This window comes from Pteropus medius, unplaced genomic scaffold (assembly GCF_902729225.1).
Source record: "Pteropus medius unplaced genomic scaffold, Ma_sr-lr_union100, whole genome shotgun sequence".
NCBI lineage: Eukaryota > Metazoa > Chordata > Mammalia > Chiroptera > Pteropodidae > Pteropus > Pteropus medius.
In genome coordinates, this window is record NW_024340849.1 from 48693864 (window position 1) to 48719874 (window position 26011).

A 26011-nucleotide genomic window follows, 5' to 3' on the forward strand; every position below is an offset into this window, starting at 1 on the left:
TAAATATTGGTGCTTGTACCAGGAAGAGAACTATTACCAAAGACAACTTCTTTTTACATCAGAAAGACTTCTCTGCATGGCATGACAAACATTTGTTTACCAAACAGCGGCTCTTCTCATCACCACACAAATTTTTTTCCTTCCCTTTGAAGTCCCAAACCCATACCCACTTCTACTTAGCCCGGGGTAATATATAAATCTCAATTGCATGATTATCTGGGATCCTTATATCTTTGGGATTCCCATATGTATAAAATTAAATTTGTTTTTCTCCTGTTAATTTGTCTTATGTTAATTTGATCATTAGACTAGCCAGAGGGACCTAGAAAGGTAGAGCTAAATTTTTTCCTTCCCAACAACACTCTGAATTTCCAACTCATTATACACCATGCTTTTATCTCACTAAGGTTGAAGCATGGGATAAACATTTTATTTTTTAAGCTAAATATTTTAATCAGAAGTCTCCTGAACACAAAAATGCTGTTTCAAGCAACATGATTTGAAGAGTCAACTCTACAAAATTCAGCTAGATATAAAAAAGGTTTTCTACATTTTTTCCAAAAAACAATTCTTCCCTACAATTTTCTCATTATTGATAGAAAGAAAAGTGCTAATTTTTATCAAGACCAATTTATTAAAAATTCTGCATTTACAAAAGTTAAGTGTTTGTGCTTAAGTCATAGTTTTGCATTTTCATGACATTCAGTCAGTGGCAAAGATATTTTGATTTTAGAACTATTTCAAGTAAACATTCACATATCTCTAAATTTATAAGTTGTGTTTTGTACTAGTTGTTTGATAATAATAGCAGATAATCACTGCCTTTCTGTACAATTTAGTTCTGCAAACAGGAAGTGGTAGATTCAGCACTGGTCTCCAGAGACAGCTAAAAAGCTACTCTGCTTTTTTTCCTAAAGTCACGATAAACTAGGATAGTGTTTATGTTTCTTTCTTGAGAACTCTACCTCACATGCTTTACCTTCAGATGGCTACTCAGTGTCTCTTAAATATCAGGCAGGCTTTCCGGAAAGGTGGAAGATTATATAAGGAGTAGTTTCCTCTGTGAAGACTAACCAGTCCCAAAAGAGCACAAACATGGTGTTTCACCATGGGGTTAGAGTTCATATTCCTTGGCTATAATAAAGCATGTTAAATATTTTTGTAAATAACAAAAGACTAAATTTCAGATATGAATTATATATACACACAAATTTAAAACAGATTCAGGCTTATCTCCTTGTATAAAGTCACACTTATTCAGCTGAATTCCAATATGCTTTGCTGAATAGGAGTGAAAAATATGGAATTTTAGTTAACCAGCCCAGGAATTTCTCATGGCCCCTGGCCCATATGAATGTCATCTGTCCTGTGAGTCACATGTAAAAGAATTAAAAATCTCTATCTCAGAAATTCTTTGAAGACAATTATCCTGCTTCTAAGATTCTAGCAATTAAGACATTGGCAAAGAATACACAACTGGAGTCAGAAACAGCATTGTATTCCAGGACAGCTGGCAACTGTCTGGCCCAAACTAAGAAGCAGGAGAGATTAGGAGTCTCCTGCCAAGCAAGAACCAGACAGTCTAAGCACAGACCAAGTGGGAAGGGTCCAGGAAAAGGTGGGGTGGGGGTGGAGATGGGTGGGGAGTAGGTTTAGATGCTACTTTTCTTGACTTCCTTTGCTTCCAATGAGAAACAAAGCACCTTTTAAATTTTTTTACATATGAATTTTTCTCAAACTTTTCAGTATATTCCTAAATTCATTTTTTCCACAAATTTTTAAGAAAATCTCTTTTTAATAGACTCAATTTATTATCAGGGTAATATAAAAATAAATGACTCTGCTATACTGCAGTATCAGGCTTTTAGAACATGGAGCTTTAATTAAGAAATAGATTCCATATTCTTATTTCTAAGAAAAATAAACTTACTCAAACAGGCAGAACATATTAAAAGTGTTTGGTGCAAGACTTCCAGAAACTCCTTAGAATAAACATTATTAAGCCACTCAAATAAGCACAACATAGATGATGAAACAATTGCTTCCTTCTAGTCACTAGAAATAAATTTAATTAATAATTTGAGCATCTTAAGTACCAAAGGGGTCCATCATTGTTTGCTGTTGATACTCTACTAACCATCGCAATATGTTAGGTGTAGGATTGAACATATTAAAATATGGTTTCTGCCCTCAAACACCACATACCCTAGAGGCTTGGGTTTTCATGTCTTTTGTGAGCACTTAGCTATGATGAAAGGAGAAACACACAATAAATGGAACAGACATATCCAGATCCTTTGGCACCAAGAATATTTTTGGCAGCCCATTATTCAGCTGCTAGGAATTATTTTAAAGCTATTAACCATGTTTTACATGGTAAGGTAATATTATTCTCCTTTGCCAGAGCAGTCCAACACGGAGAGAAAAGTAGAAAAAACAAAAGGAGCTGGCAGACTTCCTTGATCCAACACTTTTTAAATGAGATTTATAGTATGGAGAAGTCTAATACATTCTTCACGAAAAAGCAAACAACAGCAACAACAAAAAGGAAAATATATAGCATACAGAGATAGATACAATGCATAAGAAAGATTTTTCCTTTGCACTCAGATGAAATAATTAGAAATAATGATTATGATTCTTCATTTTTAAAATTGCCCTTTACAGCATGGATATTACAACAGAATAGAAATCTTTGTGGAGGATCAAAAAGACCAGAGGCTGGAAACAAACTCTGGACTAAATGTCATCAGTCTGAAGAGCAAGGTTCAGTATATAATCCCTGTGCATCCGAGGTGACAAACTACCCTGTCATACCTTTTGGCACTGATACTCCCGTGATTCCAAGGGAAACCACCACACTGAAGTGTAGGGAGTTCTTCCTCAGGTCATCCACATTCACTCCTTTACAAAATGAACAAACCTCCATTTCTCTGTTCTCACTCTCCCTCTCCCATTCTCCCTCCCACTTGTACCCCATCTACCTATTAGCTTCTGTCGGTTCCATGTTCTCTTCTTTCCAACACAGAAAGAGGTTATGGAAAATTCTTTTCTTTGGGAACTACTTTCTCCATGCCCATGAGTTGCTTCTGTGGGGACTCCCAGTCAAATTACCTCTCCTTCCCTGGTCACAGGGTCAAGGAGGTCTGGGCAGTCCTCACAGCACCCTACTTCCCTGGCCATAGGTTATTAGGATGGGCACATGATGGGCTAGGTCAAGCCAAAATGGAACCTTTCCTGGCTGATTTTACCTAACAGGCAGAAACCTCTCTCTGCTCACCTGTCAAAGAACCAGGATCATGTGAGGGCAGGCCTAATGATGTTCACAATGTGGCCATGTTCCTGCCACATGGAGAAAGCCTGGGTAAGAGGAAGGATAGGGATCTGTGAGCAGAGAGAGAGGAGAGGGGTCTCCTATGGCATCCTTGTCTGTCCCAGAGCTCTTGATGTCCTCTCCTTTCCTGCCACCCCAGTTATATGAGAGGGAAAACAATTTGCATTGTTTACTCTAGTATTAAGTCTAAATTCACTCTAGTATTACATCTAGTTTTAAGCATGACATTTGTATCTCAAAGAACACTGAATATGAACAATAAAAATTAAGTTTTTCTTCTGAGGCGTGGTGAATTGAAATAAATAAATAAATAAATAAATAAATAAAGATTTTTGTTGTTGTTTTTCTCGAGTCACAGACGTAGACTTTTTGTATAACTGACTGTCTAAAAATGAGGTTTTAACAATGCCTTGGGCACCCAAATTTTAGTTGGGGACATATACAATTTAAATAAATTATAGATATTTTAATCACATTTTAAATCAAGAGCGTGAATATTCTCCCCAAAATTAATATAGTAATAAGAACAGCTTACGTTTCATATTATTTTAACATGTGTATATATATATATATATCCTAATTTAATTCTCCCAAATACTCCATGAAGTCAGTACTATTATCATTCTCCTTTTCAGGTGAGAAAACTGAGGGATAGAGAGATTTAGGACTTCAGAACTAATATTCTTAACTTCTTTATTCATTGCTTTGTCATATGCTGGATGTTGCATTTTTGTATTTCCTTCCTTCTTCATTTTTCTTTTCTTATTCTCCTTCCTGTAATTTGTTTCTTAATCTTGCCTTAATTTTGCTGTAATATGGAATTCAAAAATATTTTTTTAATTCCACAAAGTTTTATGTGTCTGATTATTAGTTTTAGAAGCATGGGAGTGCCTATAGTAGACGTTATCTGTCATCAAACCCCTTGTCACACATCACTTTTCACCTAGGACCTATGAGTCTTCCTATGTTAGTTTTGTTTCACACTCAATATGTCCAGCAGGAGTTCAATATATACAAATAGAAGTAGACAGAAGGCCATGCACCAATATGTAACCTGCAGATGATGAAACAGGGCTGGTTATTTTTTATTTCCTCTAACTTTTCTGTAGTAGTGGTTTAAAACCACAGAGCTTTGCCTGTTACTTGAAACCAGACATCTGAGTTCTAACAGCTCTGCCTCTGGTCATCTGTATTTCCTTCAACACGTCCCTCTTGGGTCTTTCTCTTTCTTTAATGTAACATTGAGGGGTTTTTGAAAGGTCCCTTTCAGTTTGTAATTTTATATTTCCATAAATGTTATTGAAAACGCCAAATTTTCTATCTTTATGTTGTAAATTGGTTGCTCACTTTATTATCATGTTTCCTCATTGATTACTTTCATCAATCATTCTTTCACTCAACTTGTTGCTCAACTTCTAATACATAAAAAGAAAGTAATTTGATTTTTTCTGTAGGTTTGCAGTGATAATTGGTGGTCAAATGAGGCATACCTTTTCTTCTAATTGTGAGCAGTTTTACACTGAGTATGTCTCAGACATTGAAAGCCACTTGAATTTGAATCTGCACCTCTGCTTTTTCTTTTTTTCAAAATAATTAGCAGAAAAGGATTAATAATTCATGGAAGTGGTAGATTTTTGCCAGCATAGTCCTATAAAAAGGAAAGTGTTTTCATATATTGTAGGGGCTGCCAAGCAGTTGAACATACGACCTGGCACAGAAATTGATGAAATACTCAAGTATCAGGAATTATACCAGTTATAAGCTTTCTAGTGGAAGCTTCATTTAAATTACTTTTAACTCTTGAAAGGAAAAGATTTTCATATCTAATCAAAAAGTGGCAATTGTACCATGTATTGAATACTGAGTATAATGTGAAATTCTAAAAGAAAGATTGACCAGTTTTACTTTGCAAATATTAAGATGCTCTTATGTTGAGTTATAGTTGAAATCTTTTAAATCCTAGAAATGGCTGCTGTAATAGATGATATGTACCCAAGCGATGCAATTTCCCTAGCTAATGAGCAGTTTCAGCATTTGGGGTTAAATGGTGAGGTCTGCAAATTTTTCTGAGTCCTAATTCCCACATGAGTTTTGATTTTAACAGGTTATAAGTAACTGTAAAAGATAGAGGTAAGGAAGAAAATTCTTTACCATCCTTTAATTAATAAGTTTCAAATTAAATGACCTATATATTTTTTAAAATGTCATTTTTCACCTCTACTTAATACTCTTGCTTTGTAATGTCCATTATCCCCTGCTCTGATCATTAGTATCTAGATGATCAGAGATGATACCCCTTAAGTTACATACAATGGTTTTCATTCCACTTATCCTTTGTCAGTTCTTTTCATATGTCTTAACTTTCCATCATCTAAGGGTGATCATTTTATTTTTCCTCATTCGTGAAATAATATAGGTCATTACAAAGCACTAAAATATCTATAATTTTTTATTTTTGTATAACCCCCAAACACGCTAAGACTCTTGTAACCATACTTGCACCTATAAAATAGGGGTCATCCTATTTTGATACTGACATTAATCACTGTATTTTTTAACTGTATAATGTAACTCTTACCATGTCAATAAATATAAGAATGTAATCATTTTTAATGCCCATACAGTGCTCCACAATTTAACAAAATGAAAGTCATTAATTAATATCTAAATCATAGCTACACTTTTGCTATTATACATACAATATGTTGAACACTTCTAACATTTTAGCTTTTCATTTTATGAATTGCATGTTTGCTGTGCCAATAGGTGAGAACAAATATGACATTTATTTTTTTGATCCTCATACATTCTTTAATATCCAAATATCTCAACTCCAAGAGATCTTGAATGAGCATAATGCTTGTTTTCTAATATCATCTCAGTTGACTAGGGTCAGTCTGAAAAAACTTACCACTATTAACTCTTTGTAGAGACTAGGAAAAGCCTATACACAATATGCAAAACTTTTTTCTACAAATGGAAGATGCTACAATATCTTAAAAGGTTTTCTTTTTTAAAATTACTTTAAAATTACTCTAAAATAAAATGTGAATCCTAAACATTAATTTCCTTATCAAATAATGGATTTTTAAGGATAATTATTGACTATAAAATTTCTGGTTTAAGATTAGGTCTGATAGGCAGTCTGTTATTCTTTTTTCTATTGACTTCACACTCAAATAGCTATGGACACACTGGAAGAGAAAAACACATACACACACAGAATCTTTTCAAGAATCTCAGAACTTTCAGAAGTAAATTAATTGAACTGAATTGTAAAACTCAACTTGTATTGTTCTATGCATATGTCTCCCATGGAAACCAAACAAACCAGCCAGCCTTAACCCAAATAAAAGTATGTTTCACTTTTTTCCCCACTGTATTCCCCCTAGTCCAGAAACACATGGTCCATACAAAACAGAAAGTGTCCATTTGTGTCTTTTCTGCATAGATACCTCTTTCTGAAGAAGCCAGACTTTCATTCCCATTATTATCACCATTATCACCCTACCTTCCTTTGACAGCCTTGCCTTCAATACCTTTCCATATCCAGTCCAAATCTCAGAAACAATTGACAATAAAAGTTTGTGTGTGAGTATGTATTTACATTTGACTATGCATGTGTATATTTGTGTTGTGTATTTGTTTTTGTGTATGCATGTTGGTGTGTGTCTATTTATATTTGCCTATGTATATGTGTATATTTGTTATCTGTTTATTTGTGTCTGTATATGAATGTGTGTGTGTGTGTGTGTGTGTGTGTGTGTTTGTAGAGTGATGGAAGAAAAGAAGGGAACCAACCTCCATACCCCAATGTCTTTTGGGACACAGAGTCCTCATCAGTGAAAAGTTATAGGAATAGTTAGGGCTTGAAAGTCAGGAAATGGGGATAGTGAGGGAAGACTTATCTTTTTACAAGCCAGAACATATGGAGATGGGGACAGATGAGAAGAGAAGTGGAAGTTGAGAGCGAGAACTGGAAGAAAAGTCCAGGCCAAAGGGTGGTGTGGATCCTTTAGGTTAAGATTATGGTAGTCTTAATAAACTAAAGAGAAGGAAGCTGGGGGTGAACAGAATTTGAAGACACAGAGAGGAAGGCTATTGCAAGATTCCCTAGTCGCTAAGAGAGGAGAAGACTGAGCAGGCAGAGGATCCTGAGACCAGAGGAAACAGGCAAGGGAGAATGCGTGGGACCATATTTGCAGCAGGGGATGGGCAGAGAGTACAGGCAGTCTCTGTAGCACTCCTGAAAGAGGGCAGGAACATGAGGAATGTAAGCAATGGGTACATGAAAAAGCATCCTGATTGGTTGCCTATTTGGATAAATTCAGTTACTACGCAATATATATGTAGATTACTCTTTTGAAGAAATTATGTTATAAAGAACACCAGAAGTGTACAAATAAAGCCATCTGTTTTAGACAATGTAGAAGATACTTAATGATACTGCCATGTTCCTCATTATGAAGAATAAATCTTTATTGTAGAAGTGTGGAATGCTGGGCTGCCTTTGATTCAGTCTGAAATCTACTTTAAAAAACAAACCTCTGATATCCATTTGTTAATTTATTTTCTCTTTCTCTCAAATGTTGAGTATAGAAGGCATTTCCAGTAACTGTAATTTGAATTGTTTCAAAGCCAAGTAAATGAAAGTTTCCTGCACAGTCTCATAAGTATTTAGTAATATGCCCAGAAAACTGCTTAAACTTGACTTCAGACTTTTAAAATACTATACTTCTATAATTCATTAGTCTTTAGTTTACTTGAAATTCTAAGATGCATGCATAAGATTTCACCCCATTCATTCTTATATGAACTTCATGATAGAGTTTGAGATAAAAATTTAATGAGATAAAGATCTATAAGAAGATCACTTAATAAGAAAATCACTAAAAAGTGCTAACTGTTAATCATAGTCGTGAACAACCTCTGATGGTGTTTAGCTTTGGGAATAAAGGTGGAACACAATGTTCTGAAAATTTATGAACAGTCCATCAGAAGAAAAACCTAAGTTTTAGCAGGAGACCAAATTAGAGAATGTCCCTAATCAAGGCATCAGAGGACTGGCTGTGTTGATCCTTATGTGTTACAATAGCTTCATAGGTCAATATTAATTCATGTGTACTTGTTTTTCAAATAAAATTTTTACATTTTATTTTATAAGTTTAAAATATAAAATTTACAAATATAAAATATACATTTTATATAAAATTTTACATTTCAAGGTCACTGTTACACAGCTTTTATTCTTTCTTAAACTAGCTTGCTATTTCATATATCTGAGTAGATGGCATCAATGATGCTAATTTCCCTCTACTTCAGAGTGTTAGTTTTTCTATGAAAACCAAAAATAAAGTACCTGAAATTTCAGCAAGGCAGAAAGCAGTAACTAAGCTCTTTCAGCAAAATAACTTTGGCCTTGAATCCCTACTCTACTACTTGACATGGTCAGCTATGACATTGGGATCCTCACTTTAGGTCTGCAAAGTTAAGGCATCTCTAAAATTAGGATTGACAGTGCCTCCATACAAATATAATGAGAACATGTATTCAAAGCATCTGCGCAGTTTTTGGCACAAAGTACAAGGTAGATAACTGGTAGTCGCTATTAACATAAGGCTTGCAACGTTTTAAATAATGAACAAAGTTGCAATGTAGGCAATACTCAGGAGCCTGAGAAATGTGTAGAATAACCACAGCCCAATTTCCTCTCTCCATGCCTTGTCTCAACACACACACACACACACACTCACTCAACAAAGGCGTGCATAAAAATGTGGAGAAATAGGCTTTAGCATCATTTCCCTTTTTTAATTTGACACATTGTTATGTTTGGTGGTTTGTTTCAGTTAATCCATGTTGTACGACATACTTTTTTTTTAGTGTGTGTTTGCCGAAATTCTCCGAAAATTATCTCATGGGAAAGGTATAGAATGTATATTTAAGTTAAACCCATAAACAATTTCATTCATTTAAACTTAAGGCCTTCATAAAAAGCTTACTAAATTTATAAAAGTATTTAGATTGATGTTTATGAGGTTGTCCCTTAAAAATACACATGAGAATGAATTGTATGTAAAGGATCCTGTCATTTCTGCAGAAGCCGAAAGAGTAGAGTTCCTAGGCTGCCAGTCCCAGGTGTACACCGCAACAGAAAAGTAGTGCTGAAATGATGAAATGCAAAGCTGATTAGCGAGATGTCTTAAAAACCAACTGCACAATTGACTCTTGAACAACTCAGGAGTTAGGGATGTTGACCCCTGTGTAGTTGAAAATCCACATTTAACTTTTGACTCCCCCAAACCTTAAGTTGTCCCTGGGTATTCAAGCAGAACTGGTTGCAAGACCCACTGCAAATGTTCAAATCCCATATGTAAAATGGCGTAGAATGCATACATTCAGCCCTCCACATCTGCAGACTTCCAACCATGGACTGAAAAATCTACAGGTATCTATAGAAAAAAATCCGCATATAAATCGACTTATGCAGTTCAAATCCGTGTTGTTCAATGGTCAACTGCATTTTCTCCAACAAAAAATGTACATATTCTTTTGAGAGAAGGAAGAAAACTGAATTACTTTGGTTTTCTTATTTGTCAGTATTTCTAGAACGTGGGCAAATATTCAGTGAAGGATGCTTAGTTTTGTAGGATGAAAATTTTCACTTTTATGTTCCTTTGGGAATCTTATATGGCATTACAGTTCCTTCATATGGTTTGTGGCTTTCTTTACACTGACCGAAAACTCCCCATTGCCAGAAGTATGTGCCAAATAGTGATGTTCACTTGTAAAAATTAAATTAAAAAAATACTGCTGGACATTTTGATAGCTGGAAATTTTATGAAAAAGAAAAACTCATGAAGCATATTTAGTTTAAACTTGCAATAGCAGCTAAGTTCTTGTATTCTCTGAACATGTGTCAAATATAAAGTTCAGACTAAAAGCTAAAACATTATTACATGGAGGGCCAGATGATTTGTTGTTTTCATTTTAATACAAGTGATAAATATAAATACTATGATATAAAATATTAAATGTATATAGAAAAATCTCATCTTACTGTCAAACATTTAAAACTTTTTGACACTTATATATTTCTTTTTTTTAAATAACAGTTTATATACAATATTATATGAGTTTTGGGTGTACAACATAGTTATTCAGCATTTATATATATTACAAAGTGATCCCTGTGATAAATCTAGTAACCATCTGTTGCCATACAAAATTATTACAATTTTATTGACTATAATCCCTATGCTGCACATTATAGCCCCATGAACTATTTATTTTATAAGTGGAAGTTTATACCGCCTAACCTCCTTCACCTTTTTCTCCCCTATCCCTACCCTTTTTCCTCTGGCAACCATCAGTTTGTGTCTATAAGTCTATTTCTGTCTTGTTTTGTTTATTTATTTGTTTTGTTTATTTGTTTGTTTTGTTTTAGATTCCACATATGAGTGAAATTATACATTATTTGTCCTTCTCTGTCTGACTTATTTTGTTTAGCATAATACCCTCTAGGTCCATCCATGTTGCTGCAAATGGCAAGATTTTATTTTTTTAATGACTGAGTTATATTTCATTGTATAAATATACCAGATCTTCTTTATCCACTCATCCACTGATGGACACTTGTTGCTTCCATATCTTGGCTATTGTGAATAATGCCACAATGAACACAGGGGTGCATATATCTTTTTGAAATAGTGTTTTTGTTTTCTTCAGATAGTTATCCAGAAGTGTAATTGCTGAGTCATGTGATAGTTCTAGTTTTAGTTTTTTGAGAAACCTATGTACTGTTTTCCATAGTGGCTGTACCAATTCGCAATCCCATCAACAATGCACGAGGGTTCCCTTTTCTCCACATCCTCTCTAATACTTGTTATTTCTTGCCTTTTTGATAAAAGCCCATCTGATAAGCGTGAAGTAATATCACACTGTGGTTTTGATTTACATTTCCCTGATAATTAGCGATGTTGAGCATTTTTTCATGTGGCTGTTTGTCACTTGTATGTCTTCTTTGGAAAAATATCTATTTAGGTCCTCTGTCCATTTTTTAAATTGAATTGTTTATTTGTTGTTGTTGTTTATTTGATGTTGAATTGTATCAGTTCTTTATCTATTTTGGATACTAACCTCTATTGGATCTATCATTTACAAATGATAGTTCCCATACAATGGGTTGTCATTTTGTTTGTTAATGGTTTCTTTCACTGTGCAGAAGCTTTTAGTTTAATGTAATTCAATTTGTTTATTTTCACTTTTGGTGTCCTTGTCTAAGGAGACATATCCAAAAAAATATTTCTTAGACCAATGTCAAAAAGTTTACTGCCTATGTTTTCTTCTAAGAATTTTATGGTTTCTGGTCTTAGAAATAAGTATTTAATCCATTTTGAGTGTATTTTTGTTTATGGTATAAGAAAGTGGCCCGGTTTCTTTTTTTTTTTTTTTTTTTTTTTTTTTGCACATAGCTGTACAGTTTTCCCAACACCACTTATTGAAGAGAATTGTCTTTTCCACATTGTATATCTTGCCTCCTTTGTTATAGATTAATAGACCATAAATGAATGGGTTTATATCTGAGCTCTCTGTTTCATTTATCTATGTCATTTATTTGGTCAGTACTACACTGTTTTGATTAATACAGATTTGTAGTATAATTTGAAATCAGAGAGTGTGATGCTTCCAAATTTTTGTTCTTCTTTTTCAAGATTGCTTTGACTATTCAGGGCCTTTTGTGGTTCTATATAAATTTTAATATTATTTGTTCTAGTTCTGTGAAAATGTCAATAGTATTTTGATAGGGATTGCATTGAATCTGTAGATTGCTTTGCGTAGTATGGTATTTTAACAATATTAATTCTTCCAGTCATAAGCATGGTATATATTTTCATTTATTTGTGTTGTCTTCAAATACTTTCATTGATGTCTTATAGATTTCAGAGCATAGGACTTTCACCTCTTTGGTTAAATTTATTCCTAGGTATTTTATTCTTGCAGTTATAAATGAAATGATTTTCTTAATTTCTCTTTCTGATAGCATGTTATCAGCCTATCGAAACATAAGCAATTTTCGTATATAAATTTTGTATTCATCAACATTACTGAATTCATTTAATAGTTCTAAGAGTTTTTTGGTGAACTCTTTAGGATTTTATAAATCTAGTTTCATGTCATCTACGAATAGTGGCAGTTTTACTTCTTCCTTTCTCATTTGAATGCCTTTTATTTCTTTTCCTTGTCTGACTGCTGCGCTAGAATTTCTAATGTGTTGAATAAAAGTGGTGAGAGTGGATATCCCTGTTTTGTTCCTGTTATTAGAGAAAAAGTTTCCAGCTTATTACCATTGAATATAACGTTATTGTGGGTTTGTCACATATGGCCTTTAGTTTATTGAAGGATGATTCCTCTATACCCACTTTGTTAAGAATTTTTATTATAAATGATGTCGAAGTTTGTTAAATGCTTTTTCTACATTTATTGAGATGATCATGTGATTTTTATCCTTTGTTTTATTGCTGTGGTGTATCACATTGATTGATTTGCAAATGAACCATTTTCACATCCTTGGAATAAATCCCACTTGATTGTGATGTATGATCCTTTACATGTATTGTAGAATTTGGTTTGCTAATATTTTGTTGAGAATTTTTGCATCTATGTTAATCAGCGAGAGCAGCTTGTAATTTTCCTTTGTTGTAATGTCTCTGGTTTTTGTATCAGGGTAATGCTGGCATCATACAATGAGTTTGAAAGTGTTCTTTCTTTTTCAAATTTTGTAGAATAGTTTGAGAGCAGGTATTGATTCTTCTTTAAATGTTCAGTAAAATTAGCCTGTAAAGCCATCTGGTCCTGAACTTTTTGTTGGAAGTTTTTTTGATTACTGATTCAATTTTATTACTAGTAGTTATTTTGTTCAGATTTTCTGTTTCTTCCTGATTCAGTCTTGGAAGATTGTATGTTTTAGGAATTTATCCATTTCTTCTGGATGTCCAATTTGTCAGTGTATAACTGTTTGTAGTATTCTCTTATAATCCTTTGTATTTCTATGGTGTTAGTTGTCACTTTTCTTTTATTTCTGATTTTATTTCTTTGGGCCCTGCTTCTTCTTTGTTGATGAGTCTAGTTAAAAGCTTATCAATTTGTTTATCTTTTCGAAGTACTAGCTCTTAGTTTCATTGATCTTTTCTATTATTTTTTCCATTCTATTTCATTTACTTCTGCTCTGATCTTTATTATTTTCTTCCCTCTAGTAACTTTTGACTTTGCTTGTTTTTCTTTTTTTTCTTTCCTTTAGGTGAAAAGTTAGATTGTTTATTTGAGATTTTTCTTGTTTCTTGAGGTAGTCCTATATTGTTATAAACTTCCTTCTTAGAACTGCTTTGCTATATCCCATAGATTTTGAAATACTGTTTCCATTTTCATTTGTTCTGATGTAATTTTTTATTTCCTCCTTGATTTCTTCACTGACTCATTGATTGTTTAGTAGCATGTTATTTAGCTTCCATGTGTTTGTGTTTTTTCAGTATTCTTATTGGAGCTGATTGCTCGTTTCATAACGCTGTGATCAGAAAAAATGCTTGATATGATTTCAATCTTCTTAAAGTTACTGAGACTTGTTTTGAAGCCAAACATGTGTTATAGAGAATATTTCATGTGCAGTTGAAAATAATGTATATTCTGCTGTTTTGGAATGGAATATTCTGCATATATCTAATAAGTTCATATGATCTAATGAGTCATTTAAGGCTAATGTTTCCTTGTTGATTTTCAGTCAGGATGATTGACCCATTAATAAAAGTGGGGTGCTAAAGTCTCCTAATATTACTGATATGGTCAGTCTCTCTCCTTATGTTAGTTAGTATTTGCTTTATGTATTTTGGTTGGTCATGTAGATGTTTACAAGTGTTATATCCTCTTAATAGAGTGATCCCTTTATCATTATTCAAAGCCCTCTTTATCTCATGTTACAGTCTTTGTTTTAAAGTATTAAAGTATTGCAACTCCAGAGTTATTTTCATGTCCATTTGCATAATTATATTTTTCCATCACTTTACTTTCAGTCCGTGTGGGTCTTTAGATCTGAGTGAGTCTCTTTCAGGCAGCATATATATTAATCTTGTTTTTTTGTTTTTCTGTTTTTTTATTCCATTCATCCACCCTCTGTCTTTCGTTTAGGGAGTTTAGTTCATTAACACTTAAAATACTCTTTGATAGGTATGTACTTATTGCCATTTTGTTAATTGTTTTCTGGTTGTTTTTGCAGTTCTTCTCTGTTCCTTTCTTATTCTCTTGCCTTCTTCCCCTGTATTTGGATGAGTTTCTTTAGTGTTATATTTGGATTTATTTCTCTTTATTTCTTGTGTATCTATTATAGGTTTTTGGTCTATAATTACCATGAGATTCATATATAACAGTCTATGTATATAACAGTGTGCTTAAATTTGATGGTCATTTCGGTTTGAATGCATTTCAATAGCATTATATTTTTATTTCCATCCCATATTTTATGTTTTTGACATCATTTTTATATACTTGTGTGTATCCCTTAACTAATTATTGTTGATATACACGATTTTACTACTTTTGTCTTTAGCCATCGTACTAGCTTTAAGTGCTTAAGCTCCTACCTTCACTCTATGTTTATCTTACCAAGTAAGATTTTTTTCTTTCATATATATATTTCTAGTTTTGGCATCTTCTTTTCCACCTATAGAATTCCCTTTAACACTTCTTGTAATGCCAGTTTAGAGGTGGTGAACTCACTTAGCTTGTTCGTCTGGAAAAAGATCTCTCCTTTAGTTCTAAATGATAACCTTGGTTGGTAGAATATTCTTGGTCGCAGGTTTTGTCTTTCATCACTTTGAATATACTGTGCCACATTCTTCTGGCCTGCAATGCTTCTGCTGAAAAATCAGCTTATAGTCTTATGGGGGTTCCCTTGTACATAACTAGTTTTTGTTTGTTTGTTTGTTTGTTGCTGATTTTAAGATTCTCATTTTGTAGCTAACTTTTGACAATTTAACCACAATGTATCTTTGTGTGTGTCTCTTTTTGTTCATCTTGTTTGGGATTTTCTGTGATTCTTGGTGTTGGATATTTGTTTCCTTCACCAGGTTAGGGAAATTTTCAGCTATTATTTCTTGGAATTGGCCTTCTGTCCCATTCTCTTTAATATTAATATTAGTATGTTTCTTATTGTCCCAGGGATTCCTTATATTCTCCTCAGTTTTTAAAATATTTTTTCCTTTTTGTTGTTCCAATTAGGTCATTTCCATTACCCTTTCTTCCACATCGCTGATCGATTCTTCTGTATCATCTAATCTGCTAGTGATTCCCTTTAGTGTATTTTTAATTTCAGTTATTGTATTCTTCTATTCTGATTGAATCGTTTTTATATTTCTAATTCTATGTTGAAGTTCTCTTTATGTTCACCATACTTCTGAATTCAGTGAGCATCTTTATGATAATTACCTTGAACTCTTTATCTGATAAATTGCTTATCTCCATATCATTTAGCCTTTTTTTCTAGATATTTTCTTGTTTTATTATTTGGAACATGTTTCTTTACTTCCTCATTTTGCTAAGTCTCTGTGTCCGTTTCTATGTACTAGCTAGATCAGTTATGCCTTCAGGTATTGAAAGAGTAGCCTTATGTAGAAGATATCCAATGGGGCCAGTGGTGTAATCCCCCCAAAAACCAAAACCAGATGGTCCAGTGGTGAACTGTGTGTTAGCTACCTGTGCCCTCCTGTTGTGGTTGTGCCATGACTGCTGTGAGTGCACTGTTGCACGGGCCTGGCCTTCATCCCAACTGCCTGTGAGACCTGGTCATTACTGCTAATGGTGTGCTTGTGTGCAGTGTAGACCTCTGGTGTGGTTGTCTATAAGGCTCAGACTCCACTGTTGTGGGTATGCTGGTGTGGGGGTCCTGGCCCCTCCAGAGTGGGACACCAATTTGGAGGGACTCAGGGGCCATCCAAGGCCACCCATCAAGTACTGGGGGATGAAACACTGCCTTGGAGTAGATTCAGTGCCTGCTAATTGGAATAGGCATGTTAAACTGGGCGCATCCTCAGGGGAATGCGAGGGTGGAACAAACTATTAGAAGGTTAATGCGGAGTGTCAGAACTGGCGTTTGCCAGTGCCTCCATTTCTGAAGAAAGTTCCATCAGATCCCTGTCCCTCCAACACATGTCCCTGCCCCAAATTAATCAGTATATCTGCTTCACATATGGCCCAGACATTTTTCAAACTGCTGCCTCCACGCTGGGACTCAGAATGAGTGAGTTTGAGTACAAGCCCTTTAAGAGCAGAGTGCTCCTGAACAGAAGCCAAATGTTATGAGGGCTCCTCTTCCTGATGCAGGTCTCCTGCGCTGGGAAGTTTGACATAGGTCTCAGACCCCTTGCTCCTCAGTGGGGTGCTATGATATTCCTCACCCTTGTGGATACTACACTGAGCATATGCGTCCTGACCAGCCATGTCTCTGCCCCTCCTACATGTCTTGATGTTGCTTTTTCTTTATATTTTCAGTTGGAAAGAACCTGTTCTGACAGTCTTTAGGTCATTCTCAGAAGCAGTTGCTCTATAGTAGTTGTAGCTTTGGTGTATCTGTTGGAGAACGTGAGCCTAGGTCTTTCTAGTCTGCCATCTTGACTAGGGGTGACACATTTTAAAATTTTGATTTTAAGCTTACATTATTTCTAAGCACACCACATATGTCTAAATAATTAATTCTGTGATAGTTTTAATTATCTTTGCTCTGAAATGTCGGATATTATCTTTGAGTTAATATTCTGGAAATAAAAGAACTCAGTTTATTAACATCCATGAAAACAGGTAAAGTAAGATATTTATTCAATCAATATTTATTAAGCCTTTATATATGCTAGGCAGTGTAAATATAGTTTTATATAGTTTACTGGGGGAGAAGTAATAAAAATAATCAGGGTATACACATACACATATACACTCATATACATACTATGAAGAAGATAAAGAGAATACATTAGGGAGATAAAAGTTAAAGGAGTTCCACAAAAAGTGAAAATTTTATATTTTTAAGTGTTTTTTTTTTTTGAGCCTTGTTCAAAAAAATCTGAGGTTTGACTCTTATAGTGTCATTCATTTGTTCTAATTAGCACACCCTTTTCAACTGGCTGCCACTACTTAGAGAAATAATTATTTACATTTCAGATATTAAAAATGTCTCCTAAGACTTCTCACTCTGGTTCAGTTCACACTCCAGGGTAGAGACCTGTAATGGGAAAGGAACAGAAAACGAGTATCTTCTAATGTCAGCCTGAGTAAGGATGGAGAACATCAGCATTTGGCCTTCAGGGTCATATTTGGCTAACCACAGCCTGGGAAACAGGTTGCTGGAGGCAGCTGGCTCCTGCTCTGGAACTCTTACCTAACAACTCCTCGGTCAACAACACTATGTCTATAGCTTGGAATCACCCATAATCAGGGTATTTACCCCATGGAAATCAGAAACACCACAAACCATGTGGTTTTCCTTGAATACACGGTTGTTACAAATTTTCCAGTGCACCAATAGGTGAGACATATTTCTGGTGACTGTCTTTAGGAACTGGAAAGGCTTGACTTAATCAGGTGGATCGAACAGACTAAAATAGGAGGCTTTGAAAATCTGGGCCAGAAATCAAGTAGAGAGAAAAGCAAGTTACAATGAACCCAACTAAGTAAAAGCCTCAATAATCAGACTTCCATTTGATGCTGTTACTCTGCTTTTAGGGGGCGGGGAAAAAGAATAATTAAAAATAAAACAAACTGAAAGCAAAATTTAATAAAAAAGATTGAGTCCAAGCTATTTTCTGCACATTCAGCAAATACTCCAGGAGCAGACTGCAAACGTTAATTGCCACCAAAATGCTGAGATATTCTTGTTGGAACAAGAAGATGTTGGTGTCATACAAAGATTTGCAACAGCAGGAATCTACAAAACTAATTATTAGTTGACTAGAAAATACAAACTGAATACTCTATTGAACTAGCCCTTATTTTTCCTGAGGTTTTATTGAAAATGTATAAGTAACTATGAAGTCTGACAGCTAAACATACATTTCATGCCAAACAGCCCTCATCCAATCTGCTTCATAAAAGCAAAAATAAAAACATTTTACTCATTGCTATTTTTTACTTAGTAGCCATGTGTTTGCTGTCTAGGTCACACACACAGTAGAAGGAGGCAAGCTGCACACTTCCTGAATGTCTTTCCTTTGCATCCTCAGCTCTCTCCAGAGACCAGTGTACGCTTTCCCAAGTATTGTTATCTGATTTGTCTTTCAACTCTCTCAGATGTCAGAATTTTCTTTTCTTTTCTTGACCTTTTTTGATGAAGACCCCTTTTTAAACTCGAGTTCTTAGCTCAAAAAAATATTCATGAGGGACTCCAGTTTCCAAATAGAAACTTGAAATTAGTTGGATAGGGAGACACGTGGAGGAGTTTCCAGGCCACAGACTGGGGAGAGTTCCTTGCCCCCCACTCCTGGGGCCAAGAAGAGAGGCCGATGTAACACAGTTCTGGGATAGCCAAGCCTTTCCTTCAGAATCATGCTTTTTACTGATAAATATTGTGAACGTTACATTCACATATAAGAATGTCTGACTAATCTCTTGGCACAGAGCAGAATCACTGAGTTTTAAATTTGGACGAGTCGAAAAGCAATCAATACACATTTAAAGAATGCAGCAAATATCAGACTTTAAAAAAGTGTATGTGTGTGTGTGTGTGTGTGCATGGTTATATATATGTATATAAAATGTATGGACACGTATATATAATTTTCAAATTTGAGGTACTTAATAGTATCTAAAATGAAGGGTAAAGTTTTCTTGGACAAACTACAAAATTTTCCTCTTTGTGGTTTTTTTCAGTATTCCAGCTCAAATCGAGCCAGACTTACACTGCAACAGACATTAGTTTTTCTGGGAGCTGATAATAACAACAGGCTTCTTTTATTGTATATTTTTAATCTAGGTCAATTGGAGATACAAAAACTGCAATTTTAGTGGGATAAAATGTTTATGATGAGAGCAGGAGACCAAACCCCAAAGAACTTAGACATGGGTAAATGCATTTAGTCTAGGGAGGTTTCAAAATTTTTTAAGTATACACTTCCTTAATAACAATACCATGCCCTTGCATGGCGACACATGGTTCCTTTCAATGTGATTTCACATAGAAGCAGTAAGTGCAGGCACACACTCAGGCCATTAAGAGAGAGGACAAAATCCTCCCAAGCCTTTGGCTTTGAAACAAATATCCATGTTTCCATTTTACACAAAGGGAAAGGAGGACCACAAAGTAAAAACAAAATTCTTCACAGCAAAGAATGATCTGTGAGTTCCGATTCAGGAGTACAGTATAACTTAAGAAAGCTTTTCATAAAGCATATCCAACAGACAGCAGTCTTAAGGAAAGAGAAACAGAGGCACAGCGCTCCCAGCAGAGCCAAGGGCTACATGGATAGTCATTGCATTTGTTTGCCAATTAAAGTCCCTGTGGAATTATGTAATAAGTACACACACTTCATTTGCTATATTGTGATATTTCTGCTTAATCTAGTGATCCCCACTTTCTTTTTGAGGGGAAAAAAACAGAGTTTTATTTTATTTTTTAAATCCCCAGTTCTTAAGCAGTGCTTGACACATACAGTCTATAAATTAAATAAAAAATATGAAAAAAGGGTATTGTAAATGTAATAAACATGGAACAAATGATTTTACAAGTCAAGTCCCTGGCCTTAATGCCATCACATTCTAGTCCCCAGGCACATATTAAAACCAGGAGATTTTTCTGGATCCAGCATTACAATAGCTAAAAGTTTCCCTCATTTATTAGTGACCTAAAGAGATTTGTGGCTGCCTTCTTTAGAACATTCATTTGTCCCCCACTTTACTGGCCAAAACATCTCTTCCCAGGTTACAATTCAAAGCGGAGGAATATTTGGAAATAGTTTATGAAGCATTTGGGATGAAAGGTGCAGAGTAATGCAAATCTGACAATGTCTCAAAGCTAAATATCTACCTTTCTTATTTTTGTGAAACTTTGACAACACCTTCATTTCTGTTTAATGGTTTAATTCGGATGCATTAATGAGAAGAAAAAAAATTTTTTGTTTGTCTTAGTGCTGACTCAAAAAAGATTTATAGTACCTTGCTGAGATTTTGGCTGACTGCAATCTCCCAGCTGCTGCTGAAAAGGTATCTGTGCATCAGTCTTTATGTAAACACTCACAGCATTAACCACAGCTGCAATGTAAATTAGAGCCACAGAAAATATTCTTGTTTATATGATGAGCTAGAGCATCTCAACTCACTGCCCTATTGAAATATAGAGTTCAATAAAAGAAGCTAGAAAAAGGTGTGATAAGAACTGCACATGCTCACAGATAATAATAAGACAACCTGGTGACATGTAAATAGGGACATCACACATTATGCTGACTTTACCAACGTGACCCAGAACGGTGCAGAATCACAAAGAAATTCTGAATTATTTTGGCCACATGCCTATACTTTTTCCTATATCTTCAAGTAAGATTGTAATGTTTGTACAAAAGAAGAAAAGCTCATACTAACTGCTTACTGTAAATAATAATGTTGCATTTCAGAAGTCTCACATTTTGGGGACATTTCATGTAAGGCACAGGTAGGGAACTGGAACTCCACACTTGCTTCTCACCTTTGTGGGGCTAGGAAGAAGAACATCATTGGCAAGTTTGTGAGAAGAGAATGTCCCTACCACGCTCTTAAGCCCCATTCACTGCCAACCCTGAGAGCAGAGGCTGCTATTCTTGCCCGTTATTTTTTAAAAATTCTTCTACAGTGTTTAATGGAGTCTGACACAATTTCATAAATGTATGGAAAGTTAGAATGTATATGCTTAACCTGAGGAGATCGTGTTTACAAAAGTTCTAGTGGTTTCTTAGCTTGGAGTGAGGGAAGGCACTAATATTTATTGAGCCCCCATTTTGTTGCCATGGACGGCACCTACATCTGAACCTTTTTAAGGTTCTCTCTATACTCTGAAGATAATAAAAATATAACTCTAAAATAGTTTTTCAAAAACAAATATATAGGGCACTATCAAAGATAAGATTTTTATAATTATGTTATAAAGGGCAAATGTGCCTGAAGTTCAGAGAAAGAGATATTAGGTATTCCTATAGGTACCTCTTTATTGTTTGCCTAAAAGCCCCATAGGATATTTTGCTGGATGGTTCTCAGCTCTTTTAGTTTTAAATATAAAGAATAGCTTATTTTAAATTGTAGATCTTCACATTTACTACCCTAGACTTCAATTATAACATTAGGAACCCTGTTATGTAACTATTAAATTCAACTCTCTCCCTTCCCTATTTATCTGCCATAAACCTAAACGTATATCTATAATTTTAATAGGCTCTAGAATTTAATATTTTCAAAGAATTTTTCCTTTGAAAAATTACTTACGTAATGTATATTCATTTAAATCATAAGTAACCATGCAGAAATAAACCACTGTTAAAATGTTGGTATATATCATTCTGGACTTCTTTTTGTTCTCTATGTGTGTGTGTGTGTGTGTGTGGTATTGTGGAAAGAGAGAGAGAGAGAGAGATTATATACACTGCTGTCACTGCTATGTAATAGACTTCTCCCCTTAAACTTCATGTGGTAAAATGTATCTTGTCAACACATATTCTTAAACAACACAATTTTTAATGGGCACAAAGCATTCCAGTGCATATATGTGTTAGGTAGTTAGGGAGATATGAGTGATGGGAGAACAAAGCAATAAAAGCCTCTCCCAAAGACCTCCCTTAGGGCCTACCTAGAACTCCCATTTTATGGTTATAAATTAACCCTACATCCTGAGGTTCAAAGGAGTGAAGAGTCATAAATTAGTAGCCACTTTAATCTAGACACAAGCACATGCACAATCAGTCCTATACTTACCTCTTTGTTACCTAGCCTCATTTTACCATCATTATAATATTATGCCTATGCCCGGAAGTTCATGAATCTTATTATAACAGACTGAATTCTGTATAACCGCATGAGCAGTAAGTAGGCAAAGGGTTACATAACAGCCAAATGTCAATTAAAATAACTTCGCACGCCAATCATCTAGCACCACTTTTGTAACTCTCCCGTCACGGCCCTAATATAAACAGACCTCCTTACTTCTGTGGAGCTACTGCCCTCTTTGCTGTAACCCACCCCTTCCTTAGAGCATACTGTAATTATACCTTTTGTTTCCATGCAGCTACAGCCCTTTTTGGCGTAACCCATTTCCCTCTTGAGGGTGTACTTTAATAAATCCTACCTTTTAGTTTTGCATGGCTACAGTTTTCTTTGGTGTTGCCTCTTTTTCCATTGAAATCGTACTTTTTGTGAATCTCGCTGATTGGTAATTCTTTACTGTGTAGGCAAAAAGAACTGAGGACCCTCAGTACTACTGGGTGATGATGGATTTTAGAGATGCACACTTGAATTAGCTAGTTTTCTGGATTGCACATTTAATCTGTTTCCATGTAATTTTTTTATTACTAAATTATGAATAAGGCTGTGATTGTGGCTACCCCTTTGCATGTTGTTAGATATACATATATCCTTAGATAAAGAAGTAGCAAGAGTTTAGACATGTCTATGTCTTTTAATACTTATAGTTAAAAACGTCCTCTGAAAATCACATTAATTTATAAGTTAAATCTTATGAAATAGGTGACAGCTGATCATTTTTGGCTATAAAAACAATTTCATGTGACTCAACATACCATATGCATAATATCTTTTTAAGAATCTTAAGTCCACATCATCAACTTATTTGCCCATTTGGAAAACATAAATGGAGCAGCTACTACATGCTAAGCATTATATTAGGCCCTATGTATATATCAATGAATACACCACCCATGGAGAAGCAGTGAAGGCAATTATATGATTATAAACTACAGCAAGTTTTAAGAAGTAAAAGAAAGGGAGAGAATATTTTAAATTGGGAGGGGAACAGACCTATTAGCAGAGTTTACAGTGCAAGGAAGACCTTCCAGGTAAAGGAAACAGGGAGAAGAAATGGAGGCAAAGTTGCCTAATAGCGCGTTTAAGAACTTGCTGAACAGAGATTGGAAGTGTGGGGACGAGGCTGCTGGCTACGAGGTCAGAGTGGAGAGAGTGATTCACTTTCTATATCTTTGCCAATTTTTAGGTGAAAAATTGATATCTATTTTTTCTTCAATTTACATTTCTTTATTCCTAATGATACTAAACTTTTTGTTTTTAACATCACGTTGGCCATTTAAGTTCTGTTTAATTTCCTATTTTTGTTTTTTTCCTTTTTTCTATTGGAGTAATAATTTTCTTGTACATTTCTAAGTCACATATTAAGAATATTAAACTTTTTTCATTTACTTTGTAATTTCTTTCTCCCCTTGTTATTTGCTTTTCAATATTTAGTTACTTAGTGTGTACCTTACATGGTGTGTACCTTACATGGTGTGTACCTTAGTGTGTACTATCATGGGTACAAACCACATCAGACATGACATTGGTCACTTATCTGAGAAGATGGAATTGTACTTCTCTGTATCCATCTAACACACCCCTTGGAGGAACTTGAGAACTCCCACATGACCACTGTTTATCATGCAGCCATGTCCTGGAAAGGACCCTTTCCTGAGTTCTAATTAAGGTGAACTGATGGCATGACGTAACTATTTTTCAAAGTCTAAAAAAATGTCAGCCTATTAAGGTCATTCATGACTTCATTAGCTGTTATATGCCACCATCAAGGTTCCAGTAAAGTATTTTTATAAGGAAAATTATTGAGTGCTCATTGAAAAGTTGTCATGTTCTAAGTCCCCCAGAAGGATTAACTACTGTAATTTCCCATTACCTGAGTGAGGGACAGGGAGGGCATTACAATGCCTCCATGTCAGGGGGAGAGATTCAGCCACGAAGCTCTCATGCTGAGTGTATTGCAGCAGGAAGGTATCCCACTCCTACTCCAAATCAGGCAGAAAATCTGTTTTAATTCCCACTTTAAATTACAAAACAGATTTGTTGATATTCTCAGGAACATGATTGATTTCAGTGGGTAATTTGAGTCTTATGAAAAGAATTTGAAATAAGGAGAATAAAGAATTGTCAATACTATATAAAATATATTTATTATATGTATTTACAGACCATATATTACTTTTGGCAAACATACAATGCCTTCACTGATAAACTGTTTTAAAGTATGTGTTAGGTCCGTTGGGCATAGCAAAAAGCATCTAAATCTAAGTTCTGGAACGAATGGCTTAATTTAAAGTCCAACTCTTTCCTCCTCCCGAGACCTGGTCCAATAGGACAATTACATCCAGTGTCTGCCTTATGAGCCCATTATTTAACTGTTCCCTATCAATTTCTAAAGAAATAAGAATTATTTCTTCTTAAATGACCTCTTTCCTTTTCTTTAATTTCTTTTCTTTTCCTTCTTTCTTAATTTTCATTGAATTAGTAATTATATAGCACTTACCATGTATGATTTTCAGAGCAATGGAGGGGGTTCTATGGAGGTAACTTTACAAATATTAAATAATTTTATTTAATTCTCATTTCTACTCTGTGAGATAGGGACTATTATTATATCCACTTTACATATGTGGGAACTGAGGCCACAGAGAGGTTAACTAACTTATCCTGTGTCACACAGCCCTTAAGTGGAGGGGCAAGGATGCTAACACAGGATGATGAACTCTAATGTCTGTGTGCTAAGCACTATGCTTCGTACTGCTCTCCTTGTTAAACAGTTTATGTTTTGGTCTTTACCTAATTCCATAAGCTGTGCATAGCCGTTACCATGAAAAACTATTTTTTATAACTGAGGAGAATATCATGGTAGAATTCCTGATTTTCTTCTTGGGAACAGTATATGCTCAAAAAGATTTCCCCATGATGCCACTCATGCTTATAAATATTCAATTGTCTGGAAGAAGCCTGAATTGTTTAGCCTGTAGTAGTAGAAGAAGAAGGAGGACTTGATAACTGCTTTTAAATATTCTAATGTTGTTATTCAGAAGAGAGGTTAGACTGCTTATCACTACTCACAGAACAGAATTAGAAATCATGGATGAAAATGACAACAGAGGTTAAGTGGACTCTCTCTAATAAGACAACAATTCTCCACTATTTGAGAAAGAACTGTTAATGGTGACATAGATAAAATTCATTATAAAGGTAGAGAGGATGATACACAGCACTCTTTCAAGTCTTCATAACCTAAAATTTTATGAAAAGCATATTTAGTGCACATAAAGAAATCAGGTGAGTTAGAACTATGAACAAAAGTTGGCTTCAATTAAGGCAAACTTTGTTCAAAAAGAAGAATTGGGGTAACTTATTCAAGAGCCAGGACTTTGAATTCTACTGCTGCTAAAGCACACCCCATTGTTTACCCAGACTTCTCATCTTCAACACAACTGTTGCCACTGTTCATGGCCTTGACAGCAGCAATACTCCACTGAAAGCAGTTGTCTGATGAATGTAAAGCTTTTTCAACCCACACTTACTTGGAAGGAGACTCCGACCCTTAGTACTCTCTATTTTTCTATCCCTTTTGAGGAAAGATTTGGCAGTGTTTCCTAATGGTAAGTGATTCATTTTAAATGGCCCCCT

General features: G+C 34.9%; 1 protein-coding gene across 7 annotated transcripts in view; it reads right to left on the reverse strand.

The window, feature by feature from the left end:
• PIEZO2 (piezo type mechanosensitive ion channel component 2) overlaps positions 1 to 26011 on the reverse strand; it is a 382528-nt gene that overhangs the window by 191002 nt on the left and 165515 nt on the right. The window lies entirely within an intron of this gene.